At 38.5% G+C, this 12840-nt stretch overlaps 1 protein-coding gene across 1 annotated transcript in view; it reads right to left on the reverse strand.

Annotated features, from left to right (window-relative positions):
• The window catches only part of CDH13 (cadherin 13), a 1400946-nt gene that overhangs the window by 1357401 nt on the left and 30705 nt on the right, over positions 1-12840 (reverse strand). The window lies entirely within an intron of this gene.

Raw genomic sequence — 12840 nt, forward strand, 5'->3', positions numbered from 1 at the left:
CAAAACTGAAAGAGGGAAAATAAGCAATTTGATATATTCATACATCCTTTCATACCCTGGCGAAATGTCCTCTCCCAAATCAGAATTAAGTTCATCATCATAAGGTTTAACTGATCATTACGCATACATCTCAGTAATGGCCAGGTTCCTTTTATTGCTAATAAGATTATATTTCACTATCAATCCATCTGAGCTTGCATCCAAGGAGCCTTATATTGCATCCCATATTACTGATGGAACCAGCACACTGTCCAGTCTGTTGGTCACCCCTCCATTTGTGGATCACAGTCCTGCAGCAAGAATAGCCACATTTATGAGTCTGTGGGTAATTGCATTTATCTGCTCTTCCTGCCACCAGAACCCTGTCATAATCACTGCCACCTGTACCTCCTCCCTTCCTTCCCAAATCCCCCTGACAGGCCCCCTGTCCATACCTGGCTGTCTCTGGGCCCACCAACTCTGGATCTCATCTTCCCGGAGAGTCAGATCTGTTTTCATCTCCTTAATGCTGAGGTCCCTCCCTGCAGAACAAGGGGCCAGAATCAAAAGCCAGGTTTGCAAGCTATGAATCTAGCATTAACCTCACCCCAAAGTCGGTCTTTGTGGGAAGCTCCTGGGGAGTAGCTGGGAGAGGTGTGGGTGGCCTTGCTAATTAGGCCAGATCCTAGGTGTCTGGAGACTAGTGTAAGCCACTGTGGCTACATGTTCAAGTTAAGGAGCCAGCTCATAGAGTGACAAAGCCGCCCTGTCAGAATGCTGATAGGCAAGGACAGCGATAAACAGGGAGATGGTGACTGTGTCACAGCCGTGCTTCCTAAGCACCACTGGCCAGGGCCCACACTGAAGAGGGCAGGCACCTTGAGACATGAGCTTACTCTGGCTGCACTTGTTAGAGATTATGGAAAACACTGACACAGACAACAGTGAGTGTCTGAAAAGAATGCTTCATCACAAGCTAATGTCTGAGACCTGAATCTGATAGAATATCAATTTGATAAAGTCCATTTGAATATTTTAAAGATCCAATTTCGCTTGGTATCTATATTAATTATAAAACATATTGGCTCAATTCTGGATTGAAGGGACTTAGAATGAATATCATTTTTTAAATACACTGGTTAAGTTTCCAATATAGGGGGAAAAAACATATTTTTTGTTACAGGGCCCTACAAATGAGTGTTAATTCTGGCTTTTGGCCCATAATTCCTTTTCTATGTGAGACCTGTTGGCTCACCTAAGATAAGCCTTGAATAACTCTTTGGGTCATTTATTTTTGTCCCTTTTTATACTTGTAACAATCTTATGAAAGAGGCAGAGGAGATATTATCAATTATTGTCACCTCATTCTATGGTTAAGAAATTCAGACTCAGAGAGCTCAAGAGACTTGCCTAAGATTCCACAGCCATGCAGTGATGGAGTCAGGACCCCACTTGTGCTGCTCATGTGAAGGCTTTTGAGGAAGAAAAACTTTATCAGGGAATTCACAGACTGGCCTCTCCCCTTCCATTCTTCCACTGGGCAGGGCTTTCTGACCCCTTCACTACTGACCAATGAGCCTGGGACTCTGCCTGCTTTCACAACTCACTCTCAGTTACTATGACTCATTCTCTTTACTTTCAACTTCCAGAAAAGATCTTTCTTCCAACCTCAATGGTGCTGGTAACTTCAGCTTCCACTGAAAATAATGAGCTCTGGTGCTTTATGTACAGGGAACAAAATTTTGGATCTTAAGTGAATATTCTCTGTGCTGAAATGTTAATATGTTCATTTATTTGCGATGGGATTGTCTTTTCCTTCTCTCCAGCCCAATCCCAGCGTTGCCCTCCTTCTCAGGCATGGCACACATTATGCCAGAAGGGGATTCGGTAATACGACTCAATGTGGAAGAAGAGACAGAAACTCTATTAACATCATGACGAAGAGTGGCCATGTCATGAGGAGATCAACACTGGCAATATAAACAGTCTAACTGTTGGGACCGAAAGCTGCCACCACCGCACATTCTAGGGTGGAGCCGAATGGAACTGCAGGGTTGACAAGCTGCTGCAGAGGCCAGGGAGAAGAAATCGGTCCCTGGGAAGAGGAGAAAATGGGGGTGGAGAGGTTAGGAATGGGAGGGAGAAGAGAAGGAAGGTACAAAGAGAACAGTTTAGGACTGGGTATGTGAGGTACCCCCAAAAGCCAGGTTTGAAGGACCTAAGAGCCCTGAAAGTCTGGGAGTTTATAGAAGCTAAAGACAAAAGGGGAGCCATTCCAAAACCTGCTTCTACCATGGCTTCCATTTGTTGACTTAAAGATAAAGGCTCATTTTGAGTATTCTGGACTCTCTGTGCTCAATTCCCAGGTATTAACTGTTTAATAATAGACTGAACCACCATCCTCTTCCACAAATGGAGTTATAGATCCAGTCATGTTACAAGTATTTACTGAGCATAAACCTTGAACCAGGCACTGTGATAGGAATGTGAAGATGAATAAAAATGCATGAGCTCTCCTCAATAAACACAGTCCCAGGGACTCTTTGAAGATAATGACCGTGGACATTTAAATTTTTAAATGAATATATTACTATTCTCTCAGAAAATTTTCAATAAACATACCAAGGTTTCATCAATTCAGTGGCTATTCATGGCTGCCACAAACAAACCATAAATTAGAAACATAAACATGAAACTTAGAGCAAAGCCTTTGAGAATCATGACCTCTGTTCTGAGCACCAAATAATAACTAATATTTAGATAGCATTTTTTCACATATTTCATCTCTTTCTTATGTTGTATTCATAATAGTATGAGTACCTATGAAGTAGATAGTACTACTACTCTCCCCATTTCACATAAAAAGCAGAAGGTCAGACAATTTAATAATCTTGAGCTCAATTTGTTTTTTTTCTTTTCCCTGAACAACCAACACAACCCACTAGGGCAACATCCTCTTTGGAGACAGCAGGAGCAAACACTAACATATAATGAAATCTTAGTTTTGATCAGTTTAGACAGTCTTATAATGTTCTGGTTTGACATTCAGTTACTGAATTTTAGGCAATAGGCCATTCTAGCTGCCAATTAAAATCTATTCACACCGAATACTTTTCTGTTACTTTAAACCAGCAGCAAAATCTCAAATAAAGCACTAGTAATACATAAGTAAACTTTGAGAATTTAATGTCACAGTTGAATTCAGGTATTTCTTGAGAGAAAAATAAACTGAGAACAGGGAATATGAGACTTTACTGAATGCTTCATTTTCTTATGTTTTAATTTTTTTGTATTCAGGCAAAGATAATTCCAGTAAAACCGTTATTTATTTGGAACGAAAAATATCTTTTTCTTTCTAAAAAACCTCAAAAGGATTCCTATTGATATAACTTACTAATTGTTTAAGAATGTTTCCTGTCAGAGCTACTTGGGATATATTCCTAGAACAACTCTGATTTGAAGCACTGTAGTAATTCACATGAGTTTTTCTTCTAAACCTGCTTTCTAAAAGCATAAAGCACTGAAAAAAAATTCCATAACTGTGTATAAAAGAGATGACAGGAAAAAGGAAAAAAATAGTGGGTGTGACAAAGGGAGATAGAATAAAATGGGGAAGGGAAAAGAGAAGGCAGAAATAGCGAGGAAAAGAGAGAAAAGGAAGAAAGGGGGAAAGGAGAAAAGAAGAAAAAAAAGGAGGCTCTCACTGTGGCTCTTACCTAATCCTGGCCTTTCCTATCCTCACTGAGGATACACACACACACACACACACACACACACACAACCATATACATACAACCACACCCTCACATACACAACCACAAACACACACAACCACACACACAACCACAACCATATACACACAACCACACATACACATACCCACCACCAAACACATAACCACACACACATAACTACACAGACACATAACCACAACCACACACACACACACACACACCACCTTCTTTGACAGTTGTCTCAGCCCCACACATCTTACACAGGATGTATGAACAGGCAACATCTTGATGATCTGAGCTATTCCCTTCAAGAACACAAAATTATGGCCATAAATATGTCAGTTATTTAAAAATTGCATTAAAATTAAAATTTAAAAGAGTCTTGGAAAGGAACCATTTTCAAAAATAATTCCATGAAAGTCTGAAACTTGCATTGCTTTCTACATTCAGTAGTCTACTATATGTCTTTGTGGCTTTTTTCTTTAACAAATGTCCTTGCTGAGTGGATGGATGGACGATGCATGGTTAGACTGGAAATTCTAAATCATTCAACAGCATAACTGCCATCAGAATTTGCTCCCTATGCTATCTCCAGCACACCTGCCCACTACCCCTCAATCCTGCCCAGCATCACCTTGGGAATGTAGCTTGGATGGCAAAATTTTATCTTTGAGGGATATTTTCATGGTTCTCAAGGAAAACAGCCTAAAATATTTTAGACTGGGGCTGTGGCATACACACACAGGCACATGCATGTACACATATGAACGTGTGCATGCACACACAGGCATGCATGTGTACGCACACCAATCCCAGGTGTAGGGAAGACTTATAACCCCTTGTTTACCAACATATAAAGGGGAATTTTGAGATGTGGATTGTAGCTTCTGCCTCCTCAAGAGAACCATATTATATTCCTGGATGAGCTGTCAAACATCCTGATAACATTGTTTAAAATTCACAATTGGGCGTATGTTTCAATTTAATCTGAAAAATAGGAAGGCCCATTCTCGCCAGTGATATGCTGCTTATCTGCTGCTTTCTCCTCGGCTGTCAATGTTTCTGAAATGCCAGTGCTAGAGGCAAAGTACTCTGATTAGGACATCAGCCTGCCTCTGAGCAAACGCCGCCAACTGCCAGCCCGTGTCTGGCAACTGAAGGCCCCTGAGCTCTAGCCCAGGGCTGGGGAGCCAATGAGGAAATCCGGACAGACACCAGAAACATGCTCCCAAAAAGCAGCCCAACCTATTTGGAAATGTGAGCCAGTTTTGAAAGATGCCTTTTGTAAAGGGACATGTTCAGGCATCGCCATGATTTCTAAATTCCCATTTTTCATTATACGTAGAAAAGTATTACTTTATATTCTTAACAGTAAAAAGGTAACAAATGAGCAAAATTTTGTCATTTCTTTTCTCATTTGAATTTGTATTACATAATTAACATGGGGATATGTTCATCCTGTGGAAGATTCAAACATCCCAAAGCACATATTTTAGAACATGAGTGACCCCCATCCCATATTCCTTGTTGGGTGCCCTTCCTATCATTTTTGCATGGATTTACTTAGATATGTGAACACTTTCTTTACATGAAGGGGATCAGACCATATTACTTATGCTGCAACTTGCTCCCTTCACTTTAGCAACATCATCCTAGAGACCATCCCATGTCTAAACACACAGCTCTACTTCCTTTTTTTTTTAAGACTTAACTTTTTTAGAGTATTTTTAGGTTTACACCAAAATTTAGAGATGGTACACAGATTTCTCAAATACCCTCCACCCCCACACATGCATAGCCTCCCCCTTATCAACACCACTCACCGGACTGTTGCATCTTTCACCAAAGATGAACTTACACTGACTTCAGAATCACCCAAAGTCCACAGATTACCTTAGTTCATTTCATGCTACTTCAGGTTTTCAGGGATGACTGTAAATTTAACTTCTTTTCTCATATTTCTTATATTTCATGAGACTTTGGATAGGAGAAGAGATACATGCATATGATCCTTCCCTACTACCCTGATCCAGTCTCTTGGAATTTGTAAAACAAAGACACCAAATCACTCATAATCCCTCCATCTTTTACATAGTTTTTGTCTTTTTTCACTCCCTTCTGGTCTTTGTCCACATACATAGTTTCATATTGTTGTATTCAAAATGTACTTGAAATTTTGCATTCTTTTCCACTTAATATGCCTTAGACATTTTTCTGTGTAATCTTTATAATTACCACTTTAATGGCTACATAATTATAGGTTAAGGTGATCTAGTATCGTTTGCTTACCTACCCCCAAATTTTCCACTATTATAGGCAAGTAGAAATAAATATTCTGAAACATATACTTTCTTTTCTTCTGATGGATTATTTCCTTAGGATATACAGCCAGGAATGGAATCATAGGTGAAAAGAAAGGAATAGTATTAAGGTTCTAGTTCTATTGTGTCGTATCGAATTTCAAAAGGATTTTATCAATGTACTCTTTTCACTGTAATTTTATCAGCACTGGGCACCACCATTTTTGCTTCACTAATAAATATAAAAAATTACCTTGTTTTTATGATAGTTTAGTTTTCTTTTCTTCAAGGAATAAACAAATTGAATACTTTCTTTTTTTGCTCTTCTATAAATTGTATTATATCTCATAAATCAAATGAGGTGTTAATTTTATCCCTTATATTTGAATGAGGTTTTTTAAAGATTTATTTATTTATTTATTTATTTATTATTTATTTATTCATTTATTTGAGAGACAGAGAGCATGCATGCACCTGATTGGTGGGGAGGGTCAGAGAGAGAAGGAGAAAATCCCAAGCACGCTCCCCGCTAAGTGGGGAGCCCAACCTGGGGCTCAATCCATGATCCTGAGATCATGACCTGAGCTGAAATCAAGAGTTGGATGCTCAACCAACTGAGCTACCCAGGTGCCCCTGAATTAGTTTTTTATATGGTGTGGGTATTCTTTAAGACCTGTCTCATAATAAATGCAAGTATCACTCTCAATCTGTTGGATTCCCTCCTTTAATGATAATTTTGGCTTTTTCATTATCTGAAAGGTTTATATTTTAATGGTGGTAAGTTACCAACCTTTTCTTTTGTGACTTTTTTTTTTCTATTCAAAATTAAGAAAACTATTATCCATACAAATTCTTCTGGTAAATATTTTAACTTTTTAGATCATATGGAGTTGATCTGGGATGGGTCATTAGGTATGGAAAGATGCCTCCACGCAACCCAGACACTCTGGAAATATATCCTCAAATACAGAGTTGGACTCAGGCAGAGCCACTCCTCAAAGGGAGAAGAAAGTTCTGTGGTGTCCAGCACAGTAGCCACCAGCCATATGTGGGCTGCTGAGCTCTGGGAACACGGCTAGTCCGAACTGAGATGTGCTAGAAAAGTAAAATATACATCAGATTTTGAAGACTAGTTTTGAAAAAAAAAATGTAAATTATCTCATTAATAATTTTTACATTGATTAGATATATGATGTCAAATAAAATATTAAAATAACCTCATCAGATTTGTTTTTACTTTTTTAATGTGGCTACTAGAAAATTTAAGTTGTGTATGTGGCTTCCATACACGGCTCGCATTGTGTTTCTATTGGACAGCACAGCTCTAACAGATACTCTCTCTGTCACAGCTCTTGATAAGAAGCAGAGCTGAGCCAGGAGGACAGTGGCAATTACCACAGCTCACTTAAAGGAGAGAACCACTTGCTTTACAGTTTAATGAGCCTGAGCGGAAAGAAAAGTTTCACCATCCACTCTGGCATCTTCTGTGTCACGACTACCCTGGTGCTCATCTTTGAGCAAGATCCTCAAATTGATTCATTGTTAAAAACTCCTTGGGGACCCAGAAGAAGAGCAAAGATACAACACTAGGACCGGCCCAACTTTTAGAACCATACATTTCTAGCCACTATCCTTGACTAGTTTCTCAGAACACAAACAGGCCTGGAATCTGCCTTCCTGCTCCCCCCACTTAAATTCTTCCCATTCTTCAAGGTCTTTGTGTAGCTCCCTCTAATTGCTCCACTCCTCACTGGCTGCCCCACATCACTGACTTCCTGCACACCTGGCATCTGTAACATGGTTTGGCTACTGTGCTTTTTGCTAATGATTTCAGGTGACACCAGAATCCAAATGGGGCATTTTGATGCCTGTCATAACTCTAGGACTGGTTTTTCTGGTGATATTTTCAGAATATGTGGCTAATAGTGTCCATTCTATTCTTTGGCCTAAATTATCTAAAAATTTAAGGTAATAATAACTCCAATAATAACTCCAGTATTCTCCCAAAGTATTTTCACACTAACGATCTCATTTAAGCACAAAGCAGAATCCAGGTCTAACTTGCCAATTTTATGTCGCTCTGTTCCACAATGTATAATAATCTAGGGACAAAGTGAGGGATACCAATCACTGCTCTTCTATAATGTACACACCACAAAGAGTCTTGGCTCAATCACAGAACTGTCCAGAACGAAGCAGCTATCCCTTTATAGAAGAGAGCTGTCATTATACAATTGCATTTTATGCCATTACTAACTTTTCACCACTTTGCATGGGAATGCGTATTTGTATGACAGTAAAAGTGATTAAATAACTAAGTGGACCTTGTAGTAAATGAGGTATTTCTTTGCTGCCATTATGTCTAATTCACCAAACATTATTCAGTCCAAAGGCTTTTTAGAATCATAAGTAGCCAAGATCATTTTTCACCTCATCATTCCATTATCTAAAATGAGAAAATACTTCTAAATGTGAAGATTACTCTTTCCAAAGATCCCTGGTGAACACTCCCATAGCAGTAGTGAAATCTATTAACTATATATTTTTTTCACAGCAGAAAGAAGATGCTAAAGGATGCCCACATAATCCTTCCAGCAACTTCCAAGAGTCAGACCATAAGTGGGCCCTTAGGGATGATGTTACTGAGGTGGTGGCTGGCCGCCTCACCGCCTCTTAATTATGTGAAACATTAATGGGCTTTGGATTCACACCCAAAGTGTTCCAGAAGAAGTTGAGTCTAGATCTAGCATGAAATTTCCTAAGGAATATGAGTAGATCTAACTAGACTTAGCTCGATTCCACAGCTCTAATAACTTCTCCATGTGCTTTACTTCTTCCAAATCCATTTAATCAACTACAACCTGAAAGGTATTATTATCCCCATTTTTCAGATGGGGAAAATGAGTTTTGGTGACAATCAGTGACTTGCACGAGATCACAGATGCAGTTAACAATAGAGCCAGACCCCATGTCCAGGTTTTCTGAATTTCAGTTGCTGGGGGAAGAGAGAAGTTCAAGGGACAGCTCAAGAGGACAAAATTTCAACATCTCTTTGGCCAGTGGCAATTTTGTGACTTTGGGTAAGTGATCTCACCAAAATGGGTTGGACCAGACAATCACTACAACTCCATATTACCTAAATATTCTAAAAGTTCTAGGGATCTAAATTTAATTCTTGCTTTTACATCTGTTCACTCTGGTCCTTGTACTCAACTCTTGACAGTTTCCAAAGTTAGGTAGGTTCTTTGGGTTTCTGCTCCATTTTCTCCTATGTCCAGTATGATCCCAATACCTCCATTTGCCCCAACGCAGGCCAAAATGTCCATTCGCACTTAAGAGTTTCTGAGTCTAGGTGGGAAAAGCAGAGGGGGCAGAGCCTTTCCTCTGCTTGGGGGTTCTCAGAACCCTGTGGTTAAAAGGTAAAGCCAAATTCATCCTTCCTTAATTCAAAAATTGGATTTGAGGGGCACCTGGGTGGCTCAGTTGGTTGAGCAACTGCCTTCGGCTCAGGTCATGATCCCGGAGTCCCAGGATCGAGTTCCATATCAGGCTCCCTGAGTCCGCTTCTCCCTCTGACCCTCTCCCCTCTCACACTCTCTCTCTCACTCACTCTCTCAAATAAATAAAATCTTTTTTCAAAAAAAATTGGATTTGAAATAGATTGAAAGTTGCTTCAATAATAATCCTTATTATTACAGATTTAATAAATTATAGAGATTTCAGGAAATACTTACAGAGTGGGAAGCTCTGTCCTCTTTTGGAAAATAAGCTCAGGAACATCACAGTCATGCATCAGATGATATAGGATGGTTACATGATGAGTACATTCACTTGTGTTGAAAAGTGAATCCTTGGGTCCAGATAGATGTCTGTCCTTGGTTGATTTGAACATGATAAATCTATTTTTTATAGAGTTAAAAATGTCTTTTTCTTCAGTTGTCTCCACAAAACTCTAACCAATAATTCATGGAATTGCTTGCCCCCCAAGAGAGATGCTATATCACCTTAGATACAAACTCATGAAAAATTTAGGTGGTAGATAAAAACCAATCACAACATTATCCCTCCTCTCTCTCCTTCCTCTCTCTCTCTCTCTTTCCAAGCTGAAGAGAAATTTTAGTAGCAAGTCTTGAATGCAGTATAAAAAACAAACTGCTTTGTAGTACTTAATCTACATCTGTTTGTTTTGTTGTCTTTTATTCCACAGCACTGAAGGAGCAAGCAAAAGCCCAAATGTGCTCAGGATTCAGAGTTGAGTTTAGACACCATTCTAGACACTAGAATTAGCATGAAAAAAAAATTTAATTGTATCCATAAAAAGGAACGTAACCCAGAACTTGAGGGAAAAATTTCTTTGAATAATCATTTGGTATGGTCCTATGCCTCTAAGCAAAACAGAATTCAATCTTCCTAAAAGAGATGAATATGTCTCATGTACCTAGGGATGGAAAATTGATCTTCCTATTGCTTAATAATGCAATGTCTAGAAAGGCAATATGCTTATAGAAAGCAAAAAGGGCTTGCATTCCTAAAACACAGGTTCCAAGCTTGGCTACAACTTTTACTAACTGGCTATATTGACCTAGTAAAGTCACTTAACCTCTCTGAGCCTCATTTTCTTTATCTTCATTACAGAATTTTCATTACAGATTTTTTACTGTAATCTTCATTACAATTAAAAAAAAAGGCTTTTTAGGGGCGCCTGGGTGGCTCAGTCTTTAAGCGTCTGTCTTTGGCTCGGGTCATGATCCCAGGGTCCTCCCTGCTCAGTGGGAAGCCTGCTTCTCCCTCTCCCACCCCCCCGTTTGTGTTCCTTCTCTCACTCTGTCAAATAAATAAATAAAATCTTTAAAAAAAAAAAAAAAGTCCTAATGAGGGATGTCTGGGTGGCTCAGTCAGTTAAGCGTCTGCCTTTGGCTCAGGTTATGATCCCAGGGTCCTGGGATGAAGTCCCCCATTGGGCTCTTCGCTCAGTGGAGAGCCTGCTTCTCCCTCTCCCTCCGTCTGCCACTCCCCCTGCTTGTGCATGTGTGTGCTCGATCTCTTTCTCTCTCCAACAAATAAATAAATAAAATCTTTTAAAAAAATAAAAAGCCTTAGTGAATTAATAAAGGTAGGCACTGAACATCAGTAGCTGATAAATCACACACACACACACACACACACACACACACACACAAAATATCCAGATTATGGATTTTCAAGGAAAAATAAACCTGATTCTAATGAAGCCTCAAAATTAACAGGAAAAACAGTAGACAGAGGACCATATTAAGCCATACCACAGGGATGCAATCAGTAAAATTCAGACTGTGGGAAACATTATAAGATAGACAATCCAGTATCTTTGACAACAATAACAGAAAAAAATAGCAAGTAAAAACAAAAAGACAGAAAAAGAGGAAGAAAATATAGACCAAAAGAGACTTACGGGACATACACAAATCTGATTTGGGTTCTGACTCAAACAATTATGAGAAAATACTTGTGGAGCCTCTAGTTTCCACTCAGGGATAAAAAGCTGCATAGAACATAATTTTCACACTTACAACAGCAACTACCAAAAAAAAAAAAAGCCAGACAAACTACAAATTCATGACTTTTTTTCAAACCCATTGGAAAATGAGGTCTCAGGGCAACCAACTGGTCCAAAACACAAGAAGAGGGAGATACCTGTAAGGAGAGAAGAAATGTGGCCATTCATTTATCTGAGGTAAATGCCACTGGATGGACAACCTGTGAGAGAGTTCAGTGAGAACAGTTAATATAATATTAGCAAATCAAATCAAACATTATGCAAAAAGAATAGTACCTCACAACTAAGGAGGGTTTATCCCAGGAATACTGATTTGAAAATCAATCAACATAAATCACAATGGTAACAGAAAAAAATAAAGAAGGAAAAACATCATGCTTAATGGCAAAAAACTGAATGCTTTCCCATTGAGATCAAGCAAGGGATGTCCTCTCTCACCACTCCTATTCAACACCAACTGGATGCATCATACTGGGCACATTCCAGGCAACACAATAAAACAACAAAAGAAAATCAAAGGCTTACAAATTGGAGAAGAAGAAAGAAAATGGTCTCCATTCATATTATGACATGATTGTCTATGTAGAAAATCACAAAATATACACCAAAAATACCTCCTAGAATTAGTATTTGAGTTTGGCACCTTTGCAGGATACAAAGTCAATTCTGCATACTGGCAATGACAAATTAGAATTCAAGTTTTTTTTTTTTTAAATACCATTTATAATAGCCCTCCAAAAATGAAATTTAGTTTCATATATGTCATTCATGCTATATGTAGAACAGAATATATGCAAGATCTGTACGGTGAAAACTAGGAAACACTAAAGAAAAAAAAACAAAACAAGGAAGATCCAAATAATCACATTCATAGATGGAAGACACAGTATTATTAAATTGCCAGTTCTTCCCAATATGATCTATAGATTTAACAGAAAATCACTGGTATACAGTAACCCTCTATACTGCTTTTGAAATTCTTCTGTATGTCTAAAATTATCTCAAAATAAAAGCCTTTAAAATTTGTAATTAAGGAATTACTATTAATTTGCTTTTAGATGAGATGAAGGTATTGGGGTTATGTTTTAAAAATCCCCACCTCTTAAAGACATAGATTTAAATTTTAAATAACTGGAAACTCTAAATGGCAGCCACCATAGAATTACATGTTTTAGACAAGAATCATGGATGCTAAAATTGGTAAGTGAAAGTATTATGAGAAACAAGATATTTGTATTGTCTCAAATATCTCCCCACAAGATACTTACTAAATATAAAGAGAATGATAGTA

This window comes from Halichoerus grypus, chromosome 15 (genome assembly GCF_964656455.1).
Source record: "Halichoerus grypus chromosome 15, mHalGry1.hap1.1, whole genome shotgun sequence".
Taxonomy (NCBI): domain Eukaryota; kingdom Metazoa; phylum Chordata; class Mammalia; order Carnivora; family Phocidae; genus Halichoerus; species Halichoerus grypus.